The sequence below is a fragment of the Acanthaster planci genome, linkage group LG19 (genome assembly GCF_054643075.1).
Source record: "Acanthaster planci isolate LZ-2023a linkage group LG19, COTS_SCS, whole genome shotgun sequence".
Classification (NCBI taxonomy): domain Eukaryota; kingdom Metazoa; phylum Echinodermata; class Asteroidea; order Valvatida; family Acanthasteridae; genus Acanthaster; species Acanthaster planci.
In genome coordinates, this window is record NC_141795.1 from 6,789,144 (window position 1) to 6,816,642 (window position 27,499).

The window sequence follows — 27,499 nt, forward strand, 5'->3', positions numbered from 1 at the left end:
TACGGCTCTTTCTCATCGTTTGTCAGACTCGCTCTCTGAAAGTAATATTCTTGTCTTTTTTTATTCAAAGAAGAATACAATTATTGCTCCCAGATGGCAGATTTCCGGCTGATTTTCAAGATGTCTGAACGGCGGATGAGTGGACTGCCCTTTCCAATTCCAAATCTGCTCTGTTGTTCAAGTTGCTTTGTCGCATCAACTCCTGGCAAAGTGGCAAACCTTCCATATGAGGGGGGGGGCTAATCAACAATCCGATCAGCCAACTGATTAAAAAAAATGGGGTCAACACTCTTTCTTGAGGAAAATCTCCAAATTCTTTTTTCTTGGACCGCACCCTGGGAGTGGCCTTCGAATGCCCTCGCTGGGCGACGCCCTTTTTTCTGTGAGTGGCCTGACACCAAAAGTATAATTCACTGCGCCACTGCAGTCGACTTGAGACCTTGATATACAAATGTGCCATAGAAGTCACTGAACAGCTCCAGCTGTCTTTATCTCAGAGTTGAGAAAGCTCAAATTTGCCTTAACGACTAAAAAATCTTTAAGAGTTGGACGAGTTTACAATGCAACATTTACAAACCCTCCTCCAAGCCACAAATTTACTATCTACAAAATAATTTATTAACCCTAAAAAAAAACCCTCCCAAATCGAACATGCAATTACATGTTTGTATTATTTTCCTCAAGACTAAAAAAAGTTCAAAGTAGACCTCACTTAAAAAAGTTCGTCCATGTTTGGTCGAGCTATGGTGATCACTAATTTTATGAAAAAAAATAATTGAGATTAACTGGCCTGCAGCAAGCTTTAACTTTTCAAGAAACAAGGTGACATAACAAAAACAAACAAATGAAAACAAACTAGAAAACAATCCCGGATCCATCTTCTCTTTTTTTTTTCTAGCTTGAAACCTTTGCAGTACTTCAAGAGGAAAAATGCTTGCTAACACGGATTTGGCAAGATTTCAATATACTTTGAGGGTCCCGCCCCCAAAATGTTCCTGGCTAAATATTGTTTGCCTTCGGAAGAAAAAAGGACGGATACTCTCCAGACAGTAATTTGCTGAAGGCAAGCATCACTCCAGCGTGCAATTTACAGCATGTTTAAGCTTGGGGGGAGGGACAGCAGTCCTACATGGCAAAATTCATTTGAAGAAAAAAAAAACAAACCAAAAGTTGTACCGTGGAATATTATAACTGAACCGTAAATTTCAAACCTCAATCAGAATAAAAAAGCATCTGGGTCTATACCAATTTTTTTCCCCCCACTGGCCGGAAGTCTCCCGAGTAATTGACTTTGCTCCCTGTGGAGAAACCCAGCAAAGTAATGGCATTTATCTCGCTGGGAGAGCCATCAAAATGCTCCAAGGGGTGGACAGTTTTCCAAAAAAAAATTTTCATACGAAAAAGGGCTCTTACATGACTCTTTCATCACAACGCATTATTTCTTGGTGGTTTTGGGAGGTAAATTCAAGCGGCCGTGGGGCTGGGAGATGACTTATGCAAGTAATCGGAGGGTAAAGAGACAAGATGTGGAACCGAACGTACATGCATTTCAAAGGGCAAATTCCTTTGGTACCGGCAGATCGAAAAGAGTCTGGATGTGGGTTCACTATTGGAATCGCCTTTTGGCCATCAAAGCACTGAGGGTCAAGAACCAGGATATTTATCCCAAAACAAATTCGCCTCCAGGCTTTACAAATGTAACCCCTCGGTCTCGATCTCGACCAATCGGCTGACTCGGGCCCATCCCTAAATTGTCCCAAGCCTGGGCAATACAATGCAGGACTCACTTCCAAACTCGAAACGGCAGCTCCACTTTTCTTGAGGAATATACCCCCCTGCCCCAGCCAATTCCCAATATAAATTGCGCAGACTTTCCAAAACAAATTTGGCATTCTCAAACCCCCTTTTGTAACAGATTGGGATCAAAGACTTTTTCAAACTTTGTGTTCCTGGCTCATTACTAACATCAAGGAACTGTTCTCTCCAGGGACTTTTTGGCCCAGGACATAGTCCCAAATGAAATCACAAAGTCTGGATGTAAGTGCCAATGTTTCTGAAAGGTCAAAGTTGAAAACCTGTGACCAATGTGAAGTTTTCCAACAGCCTATGCCTCAGTACTCTTATGCAAATCAACCCTGGCTGGGGTCAGGGACAAGAAAAATTAACCGAGACTGGACCTTGATATTTTTGAGGAAGAAATTGTTGGAAATGTTGAAATTCCAAAATATGAAGAGTGTATTATAATTTAAAGTCACATTTTATTTCAAGCTTGTCTGGGCTCTCCCCCCCATAAAGGTGGCCTTTACATCTGAGATTATACTGCTATACAGATGGGAACAACATTTTTGTGTGAGGAGAGGTCTTGAGGACATGGGGCCATGCAGCTGAAGATGGAATGATGATGATCTTTGGGACAGATTGGAATTCTGTTCAGGTGGGACAAAAATATTCCCAGATGCTTTTACAAATGTTCAGAAATTCCTCAAGAGTACTTGAAGCTACTGGGCTGCATATGACCAACCTAAAGTACATGTAATCAATTTTGTCAAGGTCTGGTATTTGTCCCTTAACCTATGCTGTTAAGTGGGCTGTAGCAAACTGATGTATCTCCACGGGTCCTTTAAAGTTCAATGCCGAGGGCCCGGTTGGTAGGGAAGCGGGAGTTCACCACTGGTAGATATTTGAACTGGGGAGTAGGTATTGACAGTACCCCCAAGGAGATCATTCTCACTCCTGTCTACACACAGGGGCATGGGGTGGGGTCAAACGGGGTCAAGGAATCTTGGCTGACTGTAGCCAGAGAAAGTCAAGACACTTTGGGGTTCCTGGAAGAGAAGAGATGCCAGAGATTGGTCTTGCGAGAGGAGAGCAGGGGAGGGGTATGGAAGACACGGAGGGGGCGGGGTGGTGAAGGCAGGCTGGGAAGAGCTGCAAGAATGATCATTAATAAAGAAATCACGTACCACCATTACAAGTCATCTGGTCTCTAGTCAAGTTGCAAGCTGTGAACGGCAGAACGTCGACAAGGGCACCTCTTTGTCAATGCTGATCTCCTGCAACTTCAAGGCATGTGATCTGACTTTCGGTTTATTAGTCTAATGGACGGAAAGGAGCTTGGGCAATATTTAGTGTTTTGCTCCAGGCAGCAGCAAGACAGGCATCAAAGAAAAGGAGACAAACTGTTAGGATTGGCAGGGTGTGGTCTGGGTGTGGTCAAGCCAGCGCAGGATCAGCACTAACTGAACCTGATTAGTCAGGACATTTTTTCAGCCTCGTGGAAGTCGAAGCACTGAGACTGGGACTGGCAGAGTAGAATAGCAGATGGGACAGGGACAGAAAGATGCACATGAGCCTTATTAGGGAGCACCAAAACACAAGAATCTACTGGTACTTGAAGATACTCAGATGGACTGAAAGGTAACAGAAAGACAGAGGAAGTTTTATAAAAGAATGACAGACACCTAAAGGTCTTTTCCTTTTGAAGCTAATCAACTGCATATAAACCACGCAGACGTCAAGAACATACATGTACAATGTAGCTGAACAGGTCCCGGAAGACTCAACACAAGGATTTAGAATCCAATCGGATGAATTCACATCTTAAGCCTAACACATCCTCAAGCAGTTGGCAGTCACATCTATTTGGTTGCAGTGTGGAGGGGGGGTGGAAGGGCCGGGGAAACATCCACCCCTTTAAGACCGAAAGGGGGCATCGGGACTTGGATCGGATTAAACCGGAGGTGGGTATGCCAGCCAGGCGCGACGACAGCACCTGCGTTCAGGTGAGGCGATGAGCGACGAAGATGAACACCGATGACGCTGATAATGACCCCCACCCGGTTGCAGGATGGGCACACTGAGTGGCACCGTGCCAAGTACCTTAACCCTCCCCCCCATCGGCCCTCTGTTTTTGCACTCCCTTTGCACTGCCTGCCTCGCTCGCCGAGGTGATGATGTAAATCCTGGGCAAACTGTTTGCTCGACAGAAAGTGGGCCGTCTGTATCAACGGCCAAAGTCAACATCAACGGTATGACGGAGGGCAAAACTCCACTCACGCAGCTTCAAATTTTGCACCTCTGTGGCCGACGCAATTTGCAACAATTTAAATTCACAATGCAGTTCCAAATTTTTAACTGCAAATGTCACAGCAGGGAAGGAATCTACCTGAAGAGGAAGCCACTGACAAACAATGGGATGAATGTTGAACTCACTGACATGTCTCCAAGGTGACAGGTGGAATTTTGGGCTTTTCTGTAGTCTCCGGAAAAGGTGTTCTTTTCTGTAACATACTAGGCGGGGTCTGACTGATATAAAAATTGGTGGGTAAGAACATACATGTACTGTTGGTGCAAGTAAAACTTGTGGGGGGGGGGAACGACACACAACAAATGACGTCCATTTTTATTATGTATCAGATTCTGTAAGTGGTCCATTTTGACCCAGAATGAAATACAATTTGCCTCCAAAAATCACAGCTTTTATGGACTGCCGTTCACATTAGTCCCCTGCGAGGGCATCATGATGATATCCAACCATCTGATGTCCAATGAGAAATTTCGATGTTTAGCCACACCCAGTAGACATTTTCTGCGGGTGGACGTGATCGCCATTACAACAACATAATTTGTACAATTCGGCACAACTTCCCCCCTCCCTTATTTTTAAAGGCGGCAAAGCCAATTGTCCAGTCCAGAGGGCAGACAACACGTCCAGGTCTGACAATACATTTTACCCGTTTCATTGCTCAATTACAACCCAACTGAGCCTCTACAGCAATGAGCTTGGTAACCATGGTAACCATTCTATTTATGTGTATAGACTTCAAAAGTGTGCACTGTTTAACAACACAAATTGGCTTTTAGGAATAAGCCCTAAACTTACAAGGAGTGGGTGCGCTGTTTCCTGTGGGCAAGTGTTCGACACACAGAGAGTGCTCAGAGGCTGCAATAACGGCACTCCTGAAAACTCCTTCTACAAGCCCTATTCTTAGGTTTGGTTTTCTTGGACGGCTTCCAACGAATCAGCAACCGGCGTGCGAGTTAAGGCAGGATGCCTCTGGGGTCTCCAACACACTTCAATTGTCCAATCACAATGCCTCCAAAGATGCACTGCTCCCCACCCCTCCCCCCACCCTCAGTCTCCTAGGGTTTGGAGAAAAGGAGAAGCGGAGAGTAATCTGATTGACACCATTTCAGATTTTTTTTCCCTTGGTAATTGACCTACATGTACACTTGATGCAGCTTCGCATGGTGAGAGACCTTGGCAATTTCAAAGCTTTGAGTGCATGATTCTAACAATGTTTATCTCCAAATCAGACTGAAACTTCCCTTCAAATGAATAATAATATTTAGAAAGGACAAGTATCCAACAGCACTGCTACTTTGGGTGTTACGTCATTCTGACCTCTCAACATTGGACCCAGTCACTTATCTTCCTAAAATCATCTCAGCTAGTTGGAGGGTTTTAATGGCCATGTATCCTGCACACTTTCTTATGTACCGGGTACATGTACATGTACACCTGTTACCTTGAACTTGAATATTGCAAATGTGGGAAATTCACTTGGTGACAAGTCATTAGATAGTCGTGTTCTGTTGGCAAACTTCAGTCGATCCATCAGCACAACTGCAATATATGTTAACATCACTGGCTGAGTTTCAAGTTCTAAGGACCTGGCAAATATGTTCCCAAACCATATTCATGCGTGTACATGTATCAGTGTGTGTGTGCAGTGCAATACACTGCAAATGCTTTCTGTGCTGAGATCCAACGGCACAAAGCTACCGTATGCAAATGAAGGGATTCACCCGCTAGTTAAAAGGGAATTTCGCCTTCATGCGTTGGAGTATATTTGCAGATCTGGTGAAGTTTAACAATCAGTACGCTCACCTGGGTTAATTGTGACTTGAAATAAAAACAGATCATTGTATTTTTTTTTTTAATAGTTTTGCTTTAGCTGGTAATTACACGATGTAATTACATGGCATAATTGAAGTAATGACAATGTGCAGGCCGGCGCATAACAGTCAGGACGCATACTGATGAATTTTGACTGTTCGTGTACCCATGAATGTATCCTTGCTCTTGAGGACACTGTTGAAAGCTTGCAGATGTTCAGGTTTAACGACGCTCATCCCTGGTACCTCTATGGCGGTTTTACTGCCAATTGTATCTTCTCCGACTCCATTTTGAATTTTGTTAAGCTTTATGGTACAGAGATCAATTAACGACACACAACATGAATGTGTGGAACGTGCAGCACACAGGGAATGAACAGCCCTTGATGCCCCTTCGCAGTCACAGAGCAAAGAGAATGCCTTTGGAGTCCTGCAAAGTGGTGGATATCGGACAATGCAGGAAGTTTCCTTGCTAACAAAAATCTGCAAAGCGAGCACAGATCCAAGGCCTGTGTCTTACAATTAACCACACACATTATAAAGCCCCCTTATCGAAGCTGCTCACAGAAAAAAACAACCTGCTGACTATTGGACCCATATGCACGTCAGGTAGCTATCGCTCACCTCACATCAGCTCATGTCTACATATACGAGAGAGACAAAGAAGAACGACAGATATCTCCCTCAACTTCTCAATGCAAACAAGAGACAACTCCCATCAGACCAAAAAAAAAAAAGGAACATAGCAATGAGAGTTGGTAACCAATAACCTTCTGTCCGACCTGCTCAAACACAGACCAGGATACATGGACTTTGAAACCAACGATAACTTACCAAAAAGCACAATCGGCTGAGCTCATTGGCTCAGAATCAGATGTAAGAGTACACCGGGCCTCTCACAGTAATACGGTAGCCCTACCCCACCTGCCATAATCCTGCAAAATTCCTGCCAATCGCCTGGTTTTTACTGGAGGGATCAGGAAGGATCAACGTGCATGCCCAGGATAAACAGTGTACAGACTGCAATAGTTGCTGTCTAACACAGAAAGAACTCGAGGACCCACACTCCTTAGAAACAAAATTTGCCCTAGCAACTTTCAGACTCCTCCCCCCCCACTCCACTAACAGCTAATCTGGACCAATATCCAGCACTAACTGGTGAGAAGAGCCAAGTCAGGCCAGAATCGGGAAAACAGGAGAACGGGATCCCCTCTGAAGTTCTGCTCTGTAAAGCCAGGACCCTCTGCAAAGCTGTTGCCCCATCACCAAACCCTCCCTTGACCCACAGCATGAATGGGGAGCCCTAGTCTCTCCCGCTCCTCCCTCGTCACCCTCCTGGCTGGATAATGGATCAGTCTGGTGACCCTGGGGTTGATATCCCAAGAGGAATATATCCCAAACCAATTGAACTGGCCAAGGACAATTGGAAAGGAACTATTTTAGAGGGGGGAGAGAGACTAGACTTCTCTGGCAAGGCCATGCAAACACCATGGACATGCTACTGCTCGGAATTCAGAGTTGACAGACGGCCACATTTCTTGGCCAAATGGTTCCTGCCACTACACATTACAATAAAAATTATACATTGTATAAATATAAATTTTCAGATGTATCATCAAAGTCAATGTTCCCACTGAAGCATATGGCTAACAAATCTTTTTAGGGTTTTTAGGAATAAGAGGCAAATATGACATCAGTGAGAAAGTGTCAAATCTCAGGGATTTGAAAACCAAACATGTCCAGATGACATTTTCGAAAAAGTCAATTTTCCACGAGGCAGACCTGACTTTCAATGTAACCATCATACCAGTCTTGTCAGAATGAAACCTGTCCCATGTTCAATCATGTACTGTATGTACAGAAAAGTCAACTCAACAGGACTTGTGCTTCAGCATCTGCGTCACAGAATGTAACTCAACAAACACTCAATGCGCGGATTAAACAACAATTTATGAGGAATTGTTACAGCATCTTTCCTGGGTGCCAACTCTGCAGTTCACACTGACAGCTCTAGGAAACAACTATCCGTTTAATTGCAGAATTTGTTCTGACCATGCAGTGGACATTTGACGGCAAGTGCCTTGATGCACCTGGTCTTTGCCTCAATGCCCACTGATATGTTCCCAAAGGCAAGTTGATTTTCTGATACAAGTGGCCTTTGTAAAGGAGAAATTGCCTTGCTCCTCCAAGAATGAAGTCTCTACCCTGCTTTTATGCACCCGTCTTGAACACAGATTCACCGTGAGGCAGATCGAGACAGACAGCCCTGTGGAAGCTACATATGTTACATTCTTGGTGGTGTGAAAAAGAGGTTGCCAATAGCTTTCTCTCTGACCCAGTTCCGAAGTTTGGATAATGTGACAGGGCCTCGCATTGACAAATGCCAAGGGTACACAGGCCAAAGTACAATGACACTGTCAATACCAGTACTTCATGGCCAATGACACAACTACGTAGTTTCTGGATCCTAATATAAATAAAACTCTCTCAGCCCATCCGTTTTCTTTGTAGCTGTTAGTTGAGATGACTGTTTACATCACCGGCAAACCGAGGAACCCAAGAACCCACTTCCATCCCTGATCGGCTATCCCTCAGACTAAACAAGGATGGCTGATCAATCAATCAATCAATTAATCAATTACTCAGAGCAAGTCATTGCAAGCCTGAACTCGCAAAGGGGTCAAGTCAACTGTAACACCAAACAGGAAAACCTGTCATGCCAGTCATCAAGGATTCCACAATTGCATTATTTTTTGTTTATAGAAGTGATTAGAGAGGGGGAGATCAAAAAAAAAAAAGAAACAAAAACACTCACCTCTTAATAACAGCAGTGAGAGAGACGTCGCATTCATTCATAATAATGATAAGACAGAGGTCAGTTCTGGGGAGAATGGGAAACAATGCTGCCTTGGCAACCGTAAATTGCGAGGAAAACCTGCGTTTGATCAGCCTGCCACAGCCTGCCTGTACTGCCTGTACAGTTCACTCAACCAGTCAATTGACGTCTCCAAGTTCAAAAACGAGGTAGCCGAGCCTGCGTCGTCTGCTTCAGTACCCAGTCGGGGCCAGCCGAGTTGTGTTCTGTAGGGGCCCCCGGTAAATATAGCTGGTCCTCGGTGCGACGTGACCCAGTTTGTTCACAAGCCAGGCATCGAAGTAATCCGAGGGGGCTCAGCACCAGTCCAAACGCTCAAGCTCGCATGCTAGTCTGGTGTCCCCCTAGGCTTCACCACGGTTTAAACCATCCCCAGCACATGCATGTGTATCCGACCCTGCACGATTAAGAAATATTATTTCACCATCAGGCTGTGCACACACACACGCACACTAAATACAATGTCACATTGACTATCCCTCCCTGGCTGGCCACAGCACAAAAAGCAAAGAAAAAACCCAACAACCCAAAGGCCTGTTCCATTTTGCCAGGGTGGGGGGATAAGATATCGCGACTGAGGGAATGTCCCCTCGGTCAACAAATTAAGCAGTGCTAACGCACAGGAGGGGCACTCATGCAGCTTCTCTGAGCACACCCACACTGGAATGCAGGAACAACCTGTGCTCCCAGCCAGCGAATTGACTGCTGGATTGAAAGGCAGCCAAGTCGCGGATGAACAGGCCTGCATTATTCTCAGACCTTGCCCTTGTAATTGGTGGTTTTTTTTTTTATGATTAGAATCTGAATTACACAACGTTGCACTGGTGTTAAAAAGCTGAAACTGAGGGGCACCTGTCAAAACGGCAAACATGATTCTTAAATACCGCCCCCCCAAATCCATGTATTTATCAAAAAATTCAAACTGTTTTACTTTCTAATGATGCAATTAGAGGTAATTTGTTTATACGTTCATCAGATGAGGAAGTCACGGATAGAACATGTGGTTGGTCACAAAATGCTGACAACTTGGGGATGCCAATTTGATTTCTGCTAAACCAAGAAATGCAACATTATTCTAAAAATGGTAATACAAATAGTCATTGAAATGTGGATAATTATACTTAAAGTTGCAAGACAAAGAAAGAAATGTTGTTGACAAGGGTTTTCTTTAGACGGGAGGCGATGGTCCTTTTTTAAAGATGGCAAATTTGTCCAAGATAGCAAGTGGATATTTATGACTTTCTGTTTAGAAAGAATGATTTTTTGTGCCTAACAGATTTCTCATATTTAACAGGCTTTAAACTTGCCTTTTTACACCAGTAGCTAAACATTTTTTTCAGAAACAAATGAAAAACAAAGTACACGTTCATTGAAAGAAGTGGGCAGAGGGGGAAAAAAAGGAGCAAAATGGGAGACCAGAAACTGCTTCATTTCTTTTACATGACCTAAAAAGTGGCCCCCTTGGACGCAAATGTTCAAATATTTTTTCTATTAAAATATTTCCTATTAAAAACAGGCTCACTCATAGCACTCAAACTTCAGCTCCAAGCCCTGCTGAACCCAAGGGGTGCCAACAGAGGACCAAGCTACTGGGACGGACCATTTACAGTGCAGGGGAGAGGAGGTTGAGTTGTCAATGGAGGGGAGGATTTGGAGCTAACAAAATTAGGGGGTATTTATAGCCCCACCAGGAAGTGGTGGGGGGGGGAGGTTGGTGGCTGTTGGTAATCTTGGCCTGGCTAGGCTGTGTTCTTGCCTTGGTGAAGGCATCGCATATGCAAGGCGGATAAAAACAAACCAGGGATTTGGGTATTAGCCAACCGCTTGGGATGACTACATTGTGTATTGTAAGGTGTTCCAAAACACAGATGTGGGCGAGTTGGGTTGTAAATTCTGGACAGGGACAAGTGCAAACTGGCCAGGGATGATGGGTGGTCAGACGAGGGCCGAATTGGGAACGTTGAAATCAATCGAACTCTGCGGCTCGCAAATGTGCAACTGGCATTGATGTCAGTTCTTGTTTTGACTTTTTCAAGTTGATCTTTTTCTGTTTAGGAACAAAGCCAAGTACAGGTAGCACTGCCAATGCTGGCTTCTTCTCATTTTTTTTGTTTTCAGTACAGATGACTTGGCGTGAGTATTTTTTTGCGATGAGAGGATAAAAAGAAAGTCAGCTTCAAGTGACAATCAAGACATTTCCCAGAATGAAGAAATCAGATTAAACTACAAAGACATGTGTGTATGTACAAGTAATGCTTACTTGACTCACCTTTACATGTATATTGATGCCTCTGACTGGTGTTCAAGTGGTAAGGTCTTGATTTTCAAATCCAATCTCTGCCGATGAATAAATAAACAACCAAAGATGCAATCAGTTGAGGGCCTGTATGGCTGAAACCGGCTGTACTGGTAAGACATTTCAATCATTCACTGTATGTGAACGCACAATGAGTGACTCTTCCTCCAGATTGGCTAAAACACAGTCGTGGGAGGTCCAATGGGTTCGGCATATTCAGCCGCGTCTGAATTGCTTGGCTAGGGCAAGCAATAATGCATACTTCTGTGTGGGCTGGCCACAGCCTTCCTAGGGCCTACATGTGTGTGTGCTGGATGCGGCCCCGTATACAAGTGATTTGGACATACAATGTAGCAGGGGTGAGACATGTCAGGATTTTCTTTCCTGATTTCAGGATCTTTTCATCAGGATTTTCCCAATTTCAGGATTTAAAAAAAATGATCCTTTTTTTTTAAATCTGGCAAAACCCGAGTTTACTATAAAGGTGTTCTCATGTATAAAAGTTGGTACCAAAAAAAACCAAACAAGGAATAGATATTTCCAGGGAAAGTATGAAAGTTCCAGGGATTACCTTTAGGCAAACACAAGCTGCTGCAGGCCCTGAGGCTCTGGTGATTATTTGAGGGACAGTTAGCTAGATACCTGTCACCCTAATTTATTTTCAGTATATCTAAATGAAAATAAAAATACCCAAAAAATGACACACATGTAGGTGTTTTAGTATATTTTGTTCAAAAATTTGTGACTCAAATTGACTTGAGCTCGGTATTTGACTCGACACGACTGCACAAAGCGACTCAACTCGACTTCTTGACTTAATGACTCGAGTCACAATGTTAAAATGACTCGACTCGAGTCACCAAATTTTGTGACCCGCCACAACACTGAAGTGTAATCGCAGTGTGAGTAAAATGAGTTTCTTCCCTGATTTTTCGAACAATGCAATTTAAGCAAAGAGAATGTCTCCTACAAGCAACCAACGCTTTAATGGGCATTTCCATATAATGATGTACTCATACACGAACATGTCTACATTGTCAGTGGATGTGCTACCTTCTATAAAACCTTGAGCATGAGTACAGGAACAAAGATGGCAAGGCATTGGGACTAAACGATGTCATCCAAGCATGTAAGATGCTGCCCAATCGGCTCCACTTGGAACCTGTGATGCGCAGGAGCCTTTAAAGAATCTATTATCCGCTGACCCTGATTTGTTCAATTACACTCCGGTGAGCGACAGACCTGGGAAAAGGACGGGCGGGCTGAAGCTGCCGGAGTATCGATGACGAGACAAACGTGCCAGGAATACGCACTTGCTGCGGCCACATTAGACAGCGTTAACTTAAAAGATATGCACTGTGTGCAGCAGTAATAATATTACCAACAGGCCTGGAAGCTCAAGCACATGCTTAAGTTAAAAAAAAAAAAAACAGAAACAGAAGGAAAAAATTACAGGGGTTCTCGTACTTCAACTGCCAATTTAAAATCTTCAATTTTACTAAGGAAATTTCACTATTATAATTCCTCTTTTAGATTTTTAGATCATTTATTTCCCCCATTTCTGATCCGAAGCATCCAAAAACCTTACAGTACGGTATGTCCCCAGCAAAATCTGTTCAGGCACTTCCCTTATTAAAATCTGTCACAAATTGAAATAAAAATAAACAAACCCGGGGTCTGGACCCCTCACGGCATGCTACTCACATTTCTATTTGGATGTCACTTCCCAGACACCTGTGAAATATTGGTGTGCTCACTTGGTTCAAGGGTGGGACGTTTACATGTTTTAGCATTTCAACGGTACGGGAAATATTTTCAAATTACACGTAAATTCCCACCCTCAGTTCAAATGCATTAAATACTAACGACAATACTGACAGCGCACACAACAGAAAGATAGACTGGCAACAATTTAAACCTGATCATCTTCCACTTTTGTGGTTTATTTGGTTCAACAAGGAGCCTACTTTACTTATGATGATGGCAAACTGTTGTTATTTCTTTCATTCCGACATGCAAGAATTCCGCATCCAATTATCGGACAACAGAGGAAAGATGCACAAAGTGGAACAAAGGACAATCCCATCACAATGTGACCGAGTGAGAATTGGCAACTACGGCAACGGATCAGGTATTAAAAAAATATCTCGCGCGGGAGCCCTGTAGTAATGAACAGTGCTTTTTACTGACCAGTGGAAACTTGATACTGGATACCGGGGAAACTACTGGTTACCGGTACGGTCGACAGCTACTGAGATGGAGGTAGTGGCAGGGAACAATATACAGGCAGGTTGCTTTAAATATCCAATGCCAACCAAGTTTGTTAATCAGGGGAATAATCTACCTGGCAAATGCGGAAGATCTCAATCAGAAAAATAATTTTATGTAGGGAAAAATTCCGTGTAAACAACTTGCACCATGTAAACTTGAGTGTTTTTGTGGGTGTTCTTATTCAGAACGGACTCAACAGTGACTTTAAAATGAAGCATCGAACAAAAAAGGCACTGCAATTTGTGAGAAATCATTCAATTCAAAGAACAGATGACAGTTTGTTCATCGTAAGGAAATGCTGAAAAAAAATTAACTCCTCAATACCTTCATGCATATTTATTTTCCAAACAGCACTGCTTTCAACTTTTTTTTGCTTGTGATTTGATCCTTTGCACCATGTGCAGCACAAACATTTTCAAAATGTCATGCAGTATTACATGTCTTGATATTTTGATTAATGGCTATGAATCTAATCATCGACTCAGTGCCATTAAATTTCTTTTCCTGAGGAGGAAAAAAACCTATTGTGACTGGATATCCCGAATGCTCAATGTTTTTACCTATTCCCTCGTGCGAGCGCAAAACTGAATTTATTCAATTCTTGTCATCATGCCTATGACCAGATTTTGAAATTAGACTCAATTCCATCATGTGACGGTACCTGTACCTCCCCCCCGGAATATTACCCATGTGCTTAGTGCTCCTAGTTAATAGTTGAGGTCGGATCATTTTTCCCGTGTACGTGCGCTGCTTGCTGTAGTCGATGTGTGTCGTTTATGCGGCTGCCGTTTATGCACGGCCACCGGTGAATGGCCCGTGGATATTTAAGCGGGGGGGGGGTGTGAGAATGCAACCTGTCATGAAGAATCATTTGGGTGATGATTGGCATTGATCCTGTTGATTACAATCGACGGGCACTGGATATGTGCACATATGTGGGTTGACAAATGCTTTCCTGGTTTTCATGACAGGTTATTCCCCCCCCCCTCCACGGCATCCGATCACCTTTTTGATATACACACAGTGATATTTACCGGTATATGTACGTTGTCATGCAAATTTTCATTCCGTACGGGGGAACGAAGAGAGTAACAAATATCACCAGTAGAATGATGAGAGGGACTTGGAATTTTATGCGGGCTTCTTGTCCTCAAGTCAGTGCTGTTGTGTTTCAGCGGAAAACAAATAAATTTGGTTACATTGGATGGAAGTTCATGCTTGGGTCCTTTACACTGTGTATGAGAGATGTAAAACCATAAACCGGAATAAACGCTTTTGCAAGCTATGTCAATTGTTCATTTGGTGTTTGCTGAGCTTTAGAATGCGAGAAAATCTTTGGCAGAACGTTTGGGTGTTAATCCACTTGAAAATGGCGTGAAATGATGAATATAGATTCATTCATGGAAAAAGCTATAAATTAGAATGTACATAAGAATGATCTATAGATAAAAATAGAAATTCCATTGGAAGGTTTTGAGGCAGGAAATACAGAAAATGTAAAGTTTAATTTACAAAAAAAAAATAAATGTAAGATTTAATTTACAGTGTTTGATGGGCTTGTAATTGGCTCCAATGCAGTTCATTCCCACACAGATAATTTCTGAATGGATCAGACGGTGGTAATTTAAGAACATCAGAATCTTTGGGAAAAAAGAAACTAGAAATAACGTGTGAATTCCTGCAAAAGCTCCCTGGCATGCCTAGTCTGCTGTCTTCATTGCAAAACTACAGTACCTGCACAATAACTTGTAAATGGCAACTCCGTCCATTTCTCGACAACATCTCCGCTCTCCCAAAAGTGACTGAAATGGTCACGGTTGTTTACAGATTTCTCCCAGAAAGCTGATCTGCCCGGTCCAAGTGCTGAATCGGACACTTAATACCTTGCACGAAGGCAAAGCAGCGACTTTTTTTCCCCCGCCGAAATTTTGTCTTTCCCGTCTTCTTCTGAGTTCTTGTTGATCAGTACATTATGACGTTAGGGGGAATCGTCTACTGAATGGTGCTGGGTCCATCTCTACTTTGGGCCGATCAGGTTTCTTGGGGTGCAGTACATGTATCTGGTTGTTCTCATTACGCTAATGCTTGGCTACTCTCCAACACGGCTCAACATTGTGCAATGTCGGTTACCGTACCTTTAGGCAGATACCAGTCAGTAACATCTTTCAAAAAAATTCCCTCGTTTGACCAAACAAAAATTAATCAATAAATTGAAAGCATAACTACTGTAATAACTAATCTGTGTTTGCAATGATTGTTTATTTTTTCAATTGATGAAGTCGCGAACTGTGACCATGAAATGCCTTTTTTGTTCACATTAACTGAAAAACCCCCCTAAAAATCTGCAAATGAAGGCCGCTCCAAATGTGATAAACCGCACTTACCCACACACTAATGACCAACATACACACTGTGCATACATGTACATGTAAAAACCCTGTACGTGTAGGCTGATATTGACGGTTTTCCAGCTTCCATCTGGCTTTAACATAAATCTACCAGTATATTCTGGCTTGAGATGGCATTTTCTGTGAAAATCGCATCAGTGCGCATAGTCCACTCCTCAGCCATCGTCTTAAACTGGGTACATAGTAGTTGGTTTGTGCCGGCTTGATTTTTACCGTCTGGCCGAAACAGTATATCATGAGTTTAATCATGCAGCCTAAGCAAGGCGAAGCAAACAAGGAGACAGAGAGAGAGAGAGAGAGTGAGAGAGAAGGGCGCGCGAAGAGCGAGGATGTACACCCCTTGAGGGGATCAATTCACAACCCACAGGTAGAGGGGGATGGGGTAATGACATCGTCAATGTCGATTGATGTGATATCGATACCGCAGCAGTGCTGTTTAGGAAGCAACAGCTGTGATCCCAAATTCTGTGATACATGTAGTTGAATTCTTGAGTCTCTTGTAGGGAATAAAATAGCAAACTGGGAGATGAAAACAACTGTTCAACTTTTCCCAAGAAGTTTATTTTCCCCTTAATTTTACAACAGAGTGAAGTGATGAACTGGTGTAGCTATTCAAAATATGGCAGAGCTAAGTCAAATCAAGTTGATGCAATGCAATGCAACGGAATTCAATGCAATGCAATGTAATGCAACGGAGTTCAATTCAATGCAACGGAATTCAATGCAATGCAATGCAACGGAATTCAATTCAATGCAATGCAATGCAACACAAGCGATGCAATGCAATGCAATACAATTCAGGTTTATTTTGAAACACCAAAGAAGTCCGAAGATAATACATTTGGTTTACATGTGCATAAAATAACATAAGACATTTAAACCAAAAAAATAAATAAATAAATAAATAAGTGAATCATTGACGGAATTGGAAAAGCTTCGCATCAGGGAGTCCTCGTTTTCATTTTTCAACTGTTCAAAATTGGCATGAATTCCTGAAAGAACATTGTAAAAATGTGATAAGTTACAATGAGAGAGCGATGCCTGTCAGATGCCAGGTACAAGTAATTTTGGTTCACTACTGTCAACATCACAACAGAAAGTCCTTCAGACATATATGTGCTGGGGAAGAAACAAAATTGATGCATGTGATGCTGAGACTCAAACCCATTCAGACTGAAATCACGAAATTACCGGGTTTTGAAAGTGCTTACCCTCACATTTCAGTGACTCCAATCTCCACTGGAATATTACTACTTGTATATGTATCAGGAAGATATTGACAAGTGTGACAGATCGCACAGCCAACTACCAACCTGCCACTCATTTATTTAAATGATCCTTCTCCTCTTGGCAAGGAGCAGTTTTTAGAAAAAATCACCCAGAGCTAACCGAATCAAAAGAGAAAAAGGACAGAGAGAGAGAGAAAAAATCAAGTTGAGGATGCAGCCACAAATTGTCTAGACTCCAATACCAGTCACTACTGCAGACTAAGGCCGAGTAGAGCAAGAGATTTCACGCTGTCGTTTAAATGACTAGGACGAGTCTAGGGACCTGGCGAGCTGGCGCTGTAGGGACTCTGAGAGTCGATGGCCAGTGCTACACTGGATCAGCTTCGATTCCATCAAGCGGCAGTGTTCACCGTCGCATCATCCCCCCCCTGCCCAATTGCACGCTGTAAACCCCTCGATGTTTGGAATGCACACAGTATAAATAAAGGCTCGCGGCATTTTCAAACCCCCTGGTGGAAAGGAGAAAAAAAAAATTCTGCTGAAATGTCATACTCGGGCAAATTGGTACCGTCTAACCGAATCACAACTAACAGATTCACTGGCGCATCTGCATAATGCTCCTTCGCATTTGGATTTTCTTTCCTTACCGACCATTAAAAGTGTGGAACCTTTTTTAAGTTGGTGTCGATTTCAAAGTGAGACAGAAGTGATGTCTTGAGGCTGTTTGCAACTGATCAGATCGTTTTACTAATAATCAACAGAGTCTGGTGACAGTTGTTTTTTGCAGCCTGCACAAACTTCATACAGACACTCTTTCTGACTTGCCACCTTTTAGCCAAATCTTGGTCAGCAGATTTATGTTTCTGTAAAGGAGAAACCAGCAGGGCGCCAGTCACGAGTGACGCACTACACCATGTCTTCTTGGTTGGTAAGTCACTTTGGCTAAGCAAATACTTTCTGTGGTTTGGCTGTGTCTGAATTACCGAAGTACTTGGCTGAGTGATTTGAATTTTACCCAAGAGTCTATGCTTACGGCTATGGCTAATTTCAATACCGCTGTGCATAATTTGAAGCCGCAGCCAAGTAACTCACATTCAACCTCGACATCGTTCCTGGCTTTGCAAACTCTACGAGACTGTCCCCTGGACTTCAATGCTCGGATCTGAGAAGATGGTCCACAGATTTGATTCCCAGTGGTCACCCCTTATGATTGCCCAGAGTTATCTATGGCAGATGACTCTCCTGAGATGACCACGGTATTGCCATGACCGTCACCCAATACTTAGTTAACTGATCTTGAAATGTCAGGGATTTTGTAGGATGCAAGGACTTTCTCCATTAAGTCATTTCAGGGTCGAGATTGACCAATGATAAAAATAGCTGAAAACAGCTCAAAAAGGCATAAAGACGCAATCTCTCATACTTTTGCACACAGCCAGTGAGGAAAAAAAGCTGAAATCCAAAACAGAAAAAGCTGAAATCAGCTAAAAAGCTGAGAAATCTCACCCGTCATTTTCAGAATGAAGAATACATGAACTTGCCAGGGAATGTATCAGATACAAGTACCCAATTTAACTGGAAATGCTTGATATCCATGAACATGTACCTTAGATGTATCTTCAAATGTAAGCCAACTCTTAAGGTACCGGGTATCAGGCACAAATTAAAGAAAGTTCCTCGAAAAGCGAAAGACAACCATACAAATAAAAACAAAGTAACAGCCGCCTCACCACAATTACAGAAACGTTCCTGGTTAATGTACATATACATTGTACGAAGTACAAGTACATCTACATCTACACATTTCCTAGAATCACCAGTTCACTATGAAAACACAAAACAAAACCCCAGAAACTTGAGCATAAAAAAATTGTCCACCACTGTTTTGGAGTCACATGATACATGTGTACCTGTATACAAGTGCACAAATCTGCCAAAGACTAAATTTGAAAAATATGAGTTCCGTGGACCCTGATTAGAACATGCGTTGTTAATCAGTCTTGGAACTGGCAACAAGTCTTACAATGACGCTTAATTTCGTAACACGGCAATGGCCAGTCTTGGAAATTCATGATGTCAAATTCTGCCCAACAACACACATCAATATTTAACCAGAGTAGCACGGACGACTAACTGCCTACATTTTGGCATGGTGTAATTTACTTTGTGGAATGTCTTGCAGCCCACGGCAGTCACAAGAATTCAACAGTCGGGCAGGGAAAAAAGTTTTAATTTTTTCACAACATTTGGCAAACATGTTTACGGCAGCTGGACAACTCACTGCCAGCAAACAACTGCGCGTCGACCAAAAATATCCCCCCACCTCCGAAGGTTAAATTTATCTTCGACGGGGAAATGCCACAGGATTGAATCTTCCATACCCGACATTTAGAGCTCTGGGCATCCGATACGCTTCTGATGATCCTAGTGTTTTATTGCTCTCCAGGTTGGATTACTTGGATGATTAAAAAGCATGTGTCTGAGCTTTTCAAGTCTTTGTCCGTAAAAAGCCACCACAATGGAACATGTTTAATGCAGTTCTCGTAAATGTTCCTGTGTGTCCCATTTAAATCTGATTATCAATACATATTGTACCATTTGAAGGGCATTTTGGTTCCTTTTTGGGTTTTTATTAATGCAAAATTGCATATTGTATTCATGAGCAAATGTGATACCCTCCAAGACAGCCAGCTCAGCGTCACGGCTATTTCTAAATGAAACTTGGCCAGAATTTTGGATGTTTTGCTGTCTTAAAGTTTTCCTGTACGACCCTAATATAGTCCCAAATCCTTTGATTTTAATTTGAGCTTGTACATGTACATCATGCTCACCCTAGGGGGGGTTAGGGTTAATTTTTTTCAGTTCATGAAAGCAAGCCAATGAGCACCGTCTTCTCAAATATTATCAATATAAAATTTGGGGTTCGCAGTATGAACAAAACCGCCCCGCAATGAAGAGTCAACCTGCTATGACATCATAGCAACAGCACCCTCATTAGTCAGCAAAATCATCAAACTGTCCTGTATTTATAAAAAGTGCACTTTTCAGTAAGACGAAACACAAGAAATCAGCTCAGATGATTTTCTTGCAATTTAGAGGATTTGAAAGGTGCAAAAAAACACATCCCCAAAGTGAGATCACATCATGGTCCATTAAGTCCAAAATGTCCTGAAACTTCTCACATCAAAACACTGATTTTTACAGTAAAACGTTTTAGAGGATCAAGGACTGTACTCACCATCCCAGTCACTTCGATGAACCCTTCCCGCTTCATTTGTGACTTGCGACAGTTCAATTTGTGAAAACAAAATAGTGGACCTCTTGTGAACAACACTCTTTTCAATTTTTTTTGGGGGGGGTTCTGACTGGTAAAACATACATGTACAGAGCCATCAGGGTAATTAACCTCCTTCGGTAACACCTCTGTACGCTTGATAAATCACCACTGAAGCCAAGAAAAAGTTAATGGTCTTCCCACGCAAATTGTACTCTCGGCCAAAAAAAAAAAAAAAATCTGTGCGATGATACAAAAGAAAGCTACTAACTGTGCCATGTATACAGCAAGCAAACTGAAAGCACGGAAAAATAACTGCTCTGAGGCTTGTCCTTTCTGATCTGCGTTTTTCATCTTCCGCGCGCCCGTGTGTGTATTCCACTTCAGATTGGCACGGGCTAACCTTGTGTCACCAGAATTTAATATCAACCTTCCTTGCGCCGATCAATTTTCTGGTTCTCTTGGGCCGCTGTCAAGCACCAGGTAGAAAGGAAGAGTGGAGGGAAAGGGGATCGGGGAGCATGGACAGGCAAGTATATGTACGTGTCCCCACAAACAGCAGTGCCGACGTTAAATTTATGTGACACTGTGATTGGTTACAGGGGCACTGGTACGGTACGCGCTCGACTGGGGAAGGCGCGGCAAAATGAAATCAACAGCTGACGTTGGAGGGTAAGATGATGAGATTGATCATGTCGCGCACGCGCCGGGAACGCGTTGCCAAATACTGCTTGTAATCTGTCGCGCGTTCGATAAAAATTGCCTAATTGAGCACATGCAGACAGCACTTCAGCTCAGTAACACTTCCTAGATGGAAGAAACAATTAGAACCAAAACCTGTAAGATCTGGCCGAATGGGAAGAATAAGCAGGAATAAATCTGAAATGGAAAAGGGGCAATCTTCATAAAGGAAAAGCCATTATCTCTTACTACAGTGTATCTTATTTCTTTAACTGAGTAGTTTCTTGTATCAGGCCCTCCAGATGTTTTTTTGGTCAGGTTTTTTATTTATCACAGAGCTTTAAAGCATGTGAGCTTTCCTTTTCTTTATTATCTATTCAGTCAAACAAAGGGAATAAAAACATACAAAAGACAAAAGGTTGGGGCTTACAAAAGTAAAACTATTAGAGTTATCAGTAAACCCATCATTCCGCATCTCGGCCATAACAACACGTGCCTTTACATATACCATCCAATGTACCTGTTAACATGTTCATAACAAACTTCCAGCAATCTTGAAGTGCAGTACCTGTAATTCGTACCATACCTGTACGAGCACAAACCGTTGTGCGCCTGGGTGTCTCACTCATTTCGGAATGAAACTGCGAGCCGAACACATCACAAGTTTCATGACATCAATCCTGACGGATTACAAGCAGTATCAAAAGTGAGAAAAGTCCCGGGTCCTCACCAATACAAATGTAAACGCCCTTGTGAAAACCTCTCCCCTAAACACAATTTCCAGTTGACAACCCTGTCTGAGTTCCTGTTAGGTGGATACCGGTCCAGATGGGGGAGTCAGGTTGGCATGGTGCTTCTTTCCTCGCCTTCCACCTTAGGGGGCCTGGGTTCGAATCCGGCTCAGTCCACATGTCAATTGAGTTTTCAGTCCCTACCTGAGTCGATCTGTGGCTTTCCCTGAAACATTTATCTAGGGGTTTTCCTCCCATCTCTAAAACTGAACATTTCTTCATTGTCTGCTTCGGTCATTATCATCCTGTAATTACCGCTAAATGTGCTGTTGGATGATCGGATGTAAATAAATAAATAAATAAACCCAGTGTCTCATCCCAGGGATAACTCTTTTCCCAGCCCAACTGAAGGTTCAGATTGCATCAGTGTTGAATGCGTCAGCTGCTCGTAGCCAGGCACAGAGCACAAGATCACAATGAGTGAGAGAACACGCTGGTCAAGTCAAGCTTAGAGAGAGGGAGAGAAAGAGAGAGTGAGCGTTGCTCACAATTTGCTGCTTTGTTGCCGATGTAATCTAGCAAATGAAGTAGGCAATGCCTCTGAGGTACTCGATGCACAGTAGCAACGGCCCAGGAACTGACTGCCTAAAATGAGAGGTTAGTCCCGTACTCAAACTGTGCCACACGACCTAGTTTTTGTGTTAACAAGTCTGTCTTTTCCCCTGGAATGGACAGAAACTGTGAGGAGCTTGCTTACCAGAATGCAACAAGCAAAAACAAAACGAGTACAAAATGCTCCGCTCACTGAAGTCAGATCAATGTTCTTGCTGTGCTGTCACATACGGTTTTGGTAAATACCAGCAAACACTGACTTTTCTTCCGACTTCACAGTACATTCTAACTGCCCCTTGTTGGAAAAGACCGCGGGGTTAATTTCTTACAGTTCCTGCGTTCATTCTCCTGGGAAATTACAGCAAGTTTCACAAGTAATCTCAAACCACTTTCAGCAGTTTGCATTTGCATATAAAAAAATTGACAAAAAATACCCTCGCTTTCCAGCAAGGTACGGCACTGGTACAAACTGCTTTACCCTACTTTCAAACATTGGGTGGAACCTCACTGTGACAGTAAGGTCTGGTTCAAAGCTTTCAGAGTGTCCGCGGTCTTAAGACAGGGATTGGGGCCAATGACACTACAAGTCAAAACACAGGATGCGGCCAATGGAGGCTAATTACTCCATGGTTATTTTCTCAGTAAGGACCATGCAGGGACGAAAAAACATTTTGCCTGCGCTGAACAAACCAGCAGAAGACAGGAGTTGACGGTGAACATCAGCAAATTCCTGTCACATTGAGAGAACTGGCCAATTCAAATTCTTACCATTTTATCGTTGATTGTTAATTTTTCCCCATCATTTTCGTCTGATTACAAGAAAAACTTGTGGCAATTACACTCATGAATGCTTCCAATAAGGGAATAAACAATTATGTACATGTATGTGCTTCCAGGCCAATCTTCAACATTCATTTCAGATCGGATTCGGAGAATGGATGTTGATAATGCCAGAGCCAATGGTGAGTTTGGCGGAATTATCAGTGCCAAAGAACATCGCCTGAGAGGTATCCGAATTTATTCCCATTCATAAATACACAAAAATAATTGTCTTCAAATGATTTTGTTCAACAATTATGCCGGGTACTTTGATTTTTTTTCAAACATCCGCTAGACACGTTATAACATGTAGGTGCATTGTACAAAGATGTTTCTCTTGCAAGAAGTTGTAAACAATCTCCTCATTATAGAGATTTGCGTGTACATGCGTGGCACGTACAGTGTGAGGTGGCACACAGCCAGTCAGTGCTTTATCAACTTTTTTAAGACCAGCCACATGACAGGCTCTTGACAAGAGGGATGGCTAAACCGTCTTAGGTATTTATGAAAGGTGATTTACTTTGACAATTCTGGTTCTTCATCCTGTGCTTTATTTTTATCTAAGCTTGTACTTTCTGGATGATTCTCTTCAAATTTAACTTGGGTCATTCGATAAATTGGGGGTTGCAATTTTTCTGCGTCCCTTTCACATCTGACCACGAACTTTGCAAGTTTGGAATACAGTTGGAATTTTTTGATTTCTACAACTAATTATTAAAGTAAAGTAAAACACCTGCCAAACAAATAAATGCAGCTCAAAGTCAATTTCACTATTTCCACGTCAATTTTCACAGGTCAGGTGTAACAGGGGCACCAAGACTGTCACGCTTTTGGATCATGAATTCATAGAATAGAACTGAATGCGCATGTGTTATTGAGTGGTCTCTTGGCTGTCGTGTGTAGGCCAAAACACCGCCCTCTTCAGCTCCTGCACAAAGTGAATACGAAGTCAACTGGACTCTACTGACCCTTGAGATGCTCCCCATGGCTCTGTCCTATCTGGAGGTCAAAGAGGTCAATCCCCAGTCTCTTCTTCATGCAAGCTGCCTTGGCAGATTCAAACTTAACCCCCCCAACAAACAAACCCCCCCTCCCAGTTGCTTGGTTGCCAAGTTTTTGCTCCCTACACAGGAAGCATTTCATGTAGGCTCATCATTGGGAGTCTAGACATGGAACTGATGCACGTCTAGACGTGGGTTGTTTTGCACAATCTCAAGGAGGAACGAAAAAGGCTGGATATATTTATGTACGGCGCAGTGACGTGAAGGACTCACCGAAAACATGAGAGAAAAGAACGACGACACACCTTCTAGAGACACAATGTATGTCCAGTGACAGTTAAGGATTTCAAAGACTCTTTATGCCAACGTATATGACCTCTAGAGAATTAACCGGTACAAAGTTAGTATCAAGTGAAAATACAACCACACCAGCAAGCTGACAGGGACAGCATAAAATTTCTGTCGACTATGGGTTGCCTTTTGTGAGGTATGGTCAAAGATAAAGATGGGAGAAGCGTCCCCAACTGATACTTTCTGTCAAGTGCACATTTCGCTGCCCATCTTTTTCCCTTTGCACTGAGCCTTTGGCAAGCTCGTAAAGTAATGTCTTGCATGAGTTGTGGTAGGCCTGCAGACCACTGCCATGAAGCTGGGGCATACATGTACATGTATCATGCACCCTGTACCATTCTAGAAAAATGCCAAATTTGCAAAGCCTGCTGCAGTAAAGGCTACAGTTGGTCACCAACCTTGCACAGCACAAAGTTCTCACTGAATGAAACAAACGTGCTGTGTTTTAATAGTAACTCTTAGTTCAACTGGGCTAAAACTTTACACTTGCAGGGAGCATGGTTGCACCTTTGTTGAGACTAAGTTTGAATCAAATCTGTAGCTGGCTGCTGTACATGGAAAAGACTGAAGGCCATGGTAAATTCTTCCGCAACAATGATCTTATCCAGGCATTCCTTCCTTGACGAATTCAAGAAATTGTTTTCAGATCTTGGTTGTCTGAACATCTCAAGAACTTGGGAACTACAGAGGAGTTAGTTGGTCATCATTCTCTCATCAATTCACCATCTACCCGATCACCAGTGACCTTTACACAGAAGCTGAATGCTTGCCAACAAGTTTTATTTTCTGCCTGGGATTAAGCTCCTATAACAAGAATTTGTGACCCCAAAAGGTCAAGCTGTCAAAACTTTGAGGACCTCGAGACAGGTGCAAACCGTCTAGCGGTAGAGACCAGGGAGGGATGGGCCCGATTGAAGGGGGGAAGACAGATTGGAGGACATGTTATGTTGCTGTACATGTACATGATCTTGATTTCTCCCCAGTAAAACTCTGATGGGGGAGGGGGGGTTTGACAGGACGGGGCAGTCTGATTGCAGCCTGCCCCAGTCAGGCAGGCTCCAGCATGCCTAAAGTTAGGATTACTCCAGCCTGCTATCTCCAAAAGCAGGGTTGGTCCCAAGGGAATCCCGCTGGATGACTCCGCTTGGGATGCACTAAGCACAAACTGGCACAAAGAGCACTTTTTCTTACAGCACAGTTCAAGTTTTCGAGTATGGTGACTTCACACATGCCACATTACTGAACAACATCGACCAAATCCATTGTTACGCTTGTCTCGTGCACTTACCGTACGTCATGTGTGACTCTTAGCATAACACTGGGACTGCCACATTGTGTTATCCTACATGTATTTATGATCATACCAGCACCTTCTTTCCGGAACATTTTTTTCCCTTCTTCTTATGAGGAGTGGCATCGCTACCGTGCATCAAACAGATTTTAATTTGCTATTTCCTCCCTCCGCTGCAATTTTCGCATCAATACCATGATGCCATCTACGGGCATGCTCAGGAGGGAATCTGTATTCCCTGAGCGACACGGTTGGACAAGTCATTCTGAGAAAAGCTTATTATCAATCAAGAATGCGACTTTGGGAAAAAAAAAGAAAAAGATCAACTGCGTCAGGAAACCGGTTTGAGAATAGGTGGCCCGCTGAGCTAAAAAAGGCAGCAAAAAAAAAAAAGCTAAGGGGACATTAAAAAACAAGAAACTGCCATTTCACTGCATGATAATCGAACAACAGAAACATTTTTCATTGATTTGAAAAGCATTTAAAAAAAATAATAAAAAGCCGCCACTTACCAGAATTAATTGAGCAAAGCTTCTCCACCGGCAAACGATACCGGTACCATGCTGGGAATGGTGTACATGTACTTTGAAAGTTCTACATCGGTCACATCTGGGGAGAAAAATCAATCAATCTGATGTTACATTGAAGCTCTCATACCGGTATTTTCCTGATGAGAAAGGCAACGAAATGTCACTTTTTTTTTTTAAGGGAAGGGTTGTCAACGGTTTGACAATGTTGCTTTTCTCTCATGTTCAAAAGAAAAACGTGCGTTTTGTTAAATTCACGTACATGTATCCTACCCATTAAAAATCCCTGAAACAGACAAAATGAATATTTCCTGTTGTTGGAACACTGAGGCATGCAACTATGAAATCAGGAAAAAATGAGGAAGTTTTAAAATCTGCAAGACGACTCTGGACAATGTTTTTAACTGCCAGCAACGATGCCGGTGGTCTAGAAATGAAGAGTTCAGCAGATCCCAGGGAGAAGTTGCTGGCCTGACAATTGGCTGAAGTTTCCTATGGAATCCTCCAAGAGGGAAAAGACCAACATTATTCCCAAAGGAACTAAGGACCTGAAAAGTCGGAACCCGATGATGGAGGTCAAAGGTGAAACCACCTGAGCGACTTGGAGGACTAAATCTCAAACAAATGCAGCAGCAGAAGACTGACATGTGCAGAGATACCACACTGGACTCAGGAGATGTTGACTTTCCTTAGATGAAACAGGTGGTAACCGGCATGAAGCAATGTCAAGGGAAAATGGGGGGGGCCCTTGGTCTAAGGAAGATTTCAAGTGAGGGTAATGGCAAAGAAGGGGCACAATAGCTGCAGGATAACTGCCGGTATATTTTCCCTCCAAAAAAAAAAGTGACCCAAAAATCATCTCTCTCAGACTTTCGATAATTGTACCAAGGCCAGCATAAGAAGCCTCTGGCTATCTTTCAGGAATGCTATCCATCTCTTTCAGCAACTGTATGAAACTTGAACGACTTGGTTTTCATTTCAAGCTAAAATTCAGAGAGCCATTCTTAACCTAACCAAACCATTCTGAATTTAAGAGGACACGATAGAGACAAACACTGGCCAAGATGAAGTGTCAAAAGAAAGGGAAAGAAACGATCTACATGTACTGTAGCCCCCATGCCAAAAGCCAGAGGCCGATCTCCAGTCCCGGGGAAGTCATCCCAGGCCCACCCGCACACTTGTTAGTCCTCATCAGCGGAGCGACACAGTGATTGGCCCAGACGGGACCAGGGAGA

At 42.9% G+C, this 27,499-nt stretch overlaps 1 protein-coding gene across 3 annotated transcripts in view; it reads right to left on the reverse strand.

Moving 5' to 3' along the window:
• Positions 1–27,499, reverse strand: part of LOC110977558 (zinc finger MIZ domain-containing protein 1-like) — a 167,473-nt gene that overhangs the window by 113,056 nt on the left and 26,918 nt on the right. For all 3 annotated transcript variants that reach the window (XM_022231790.2, XM_022231791.2, XM_087149161.1), the window contains exons 2-4: positions 26,250–26,346; positions 11,043–11,110; positions 8,714–9,170 (exon numbers count right to left, since the gene is read on the reverse strand). The gene's annotated coding sequence lies outside the window, so the exon portion shown is untranslated. The remainder of the gene's footprint in view (positions 1–8,713; positions 9,171–11,042; positions 11,111–26,249; positions 26,347–27,499) is intronic.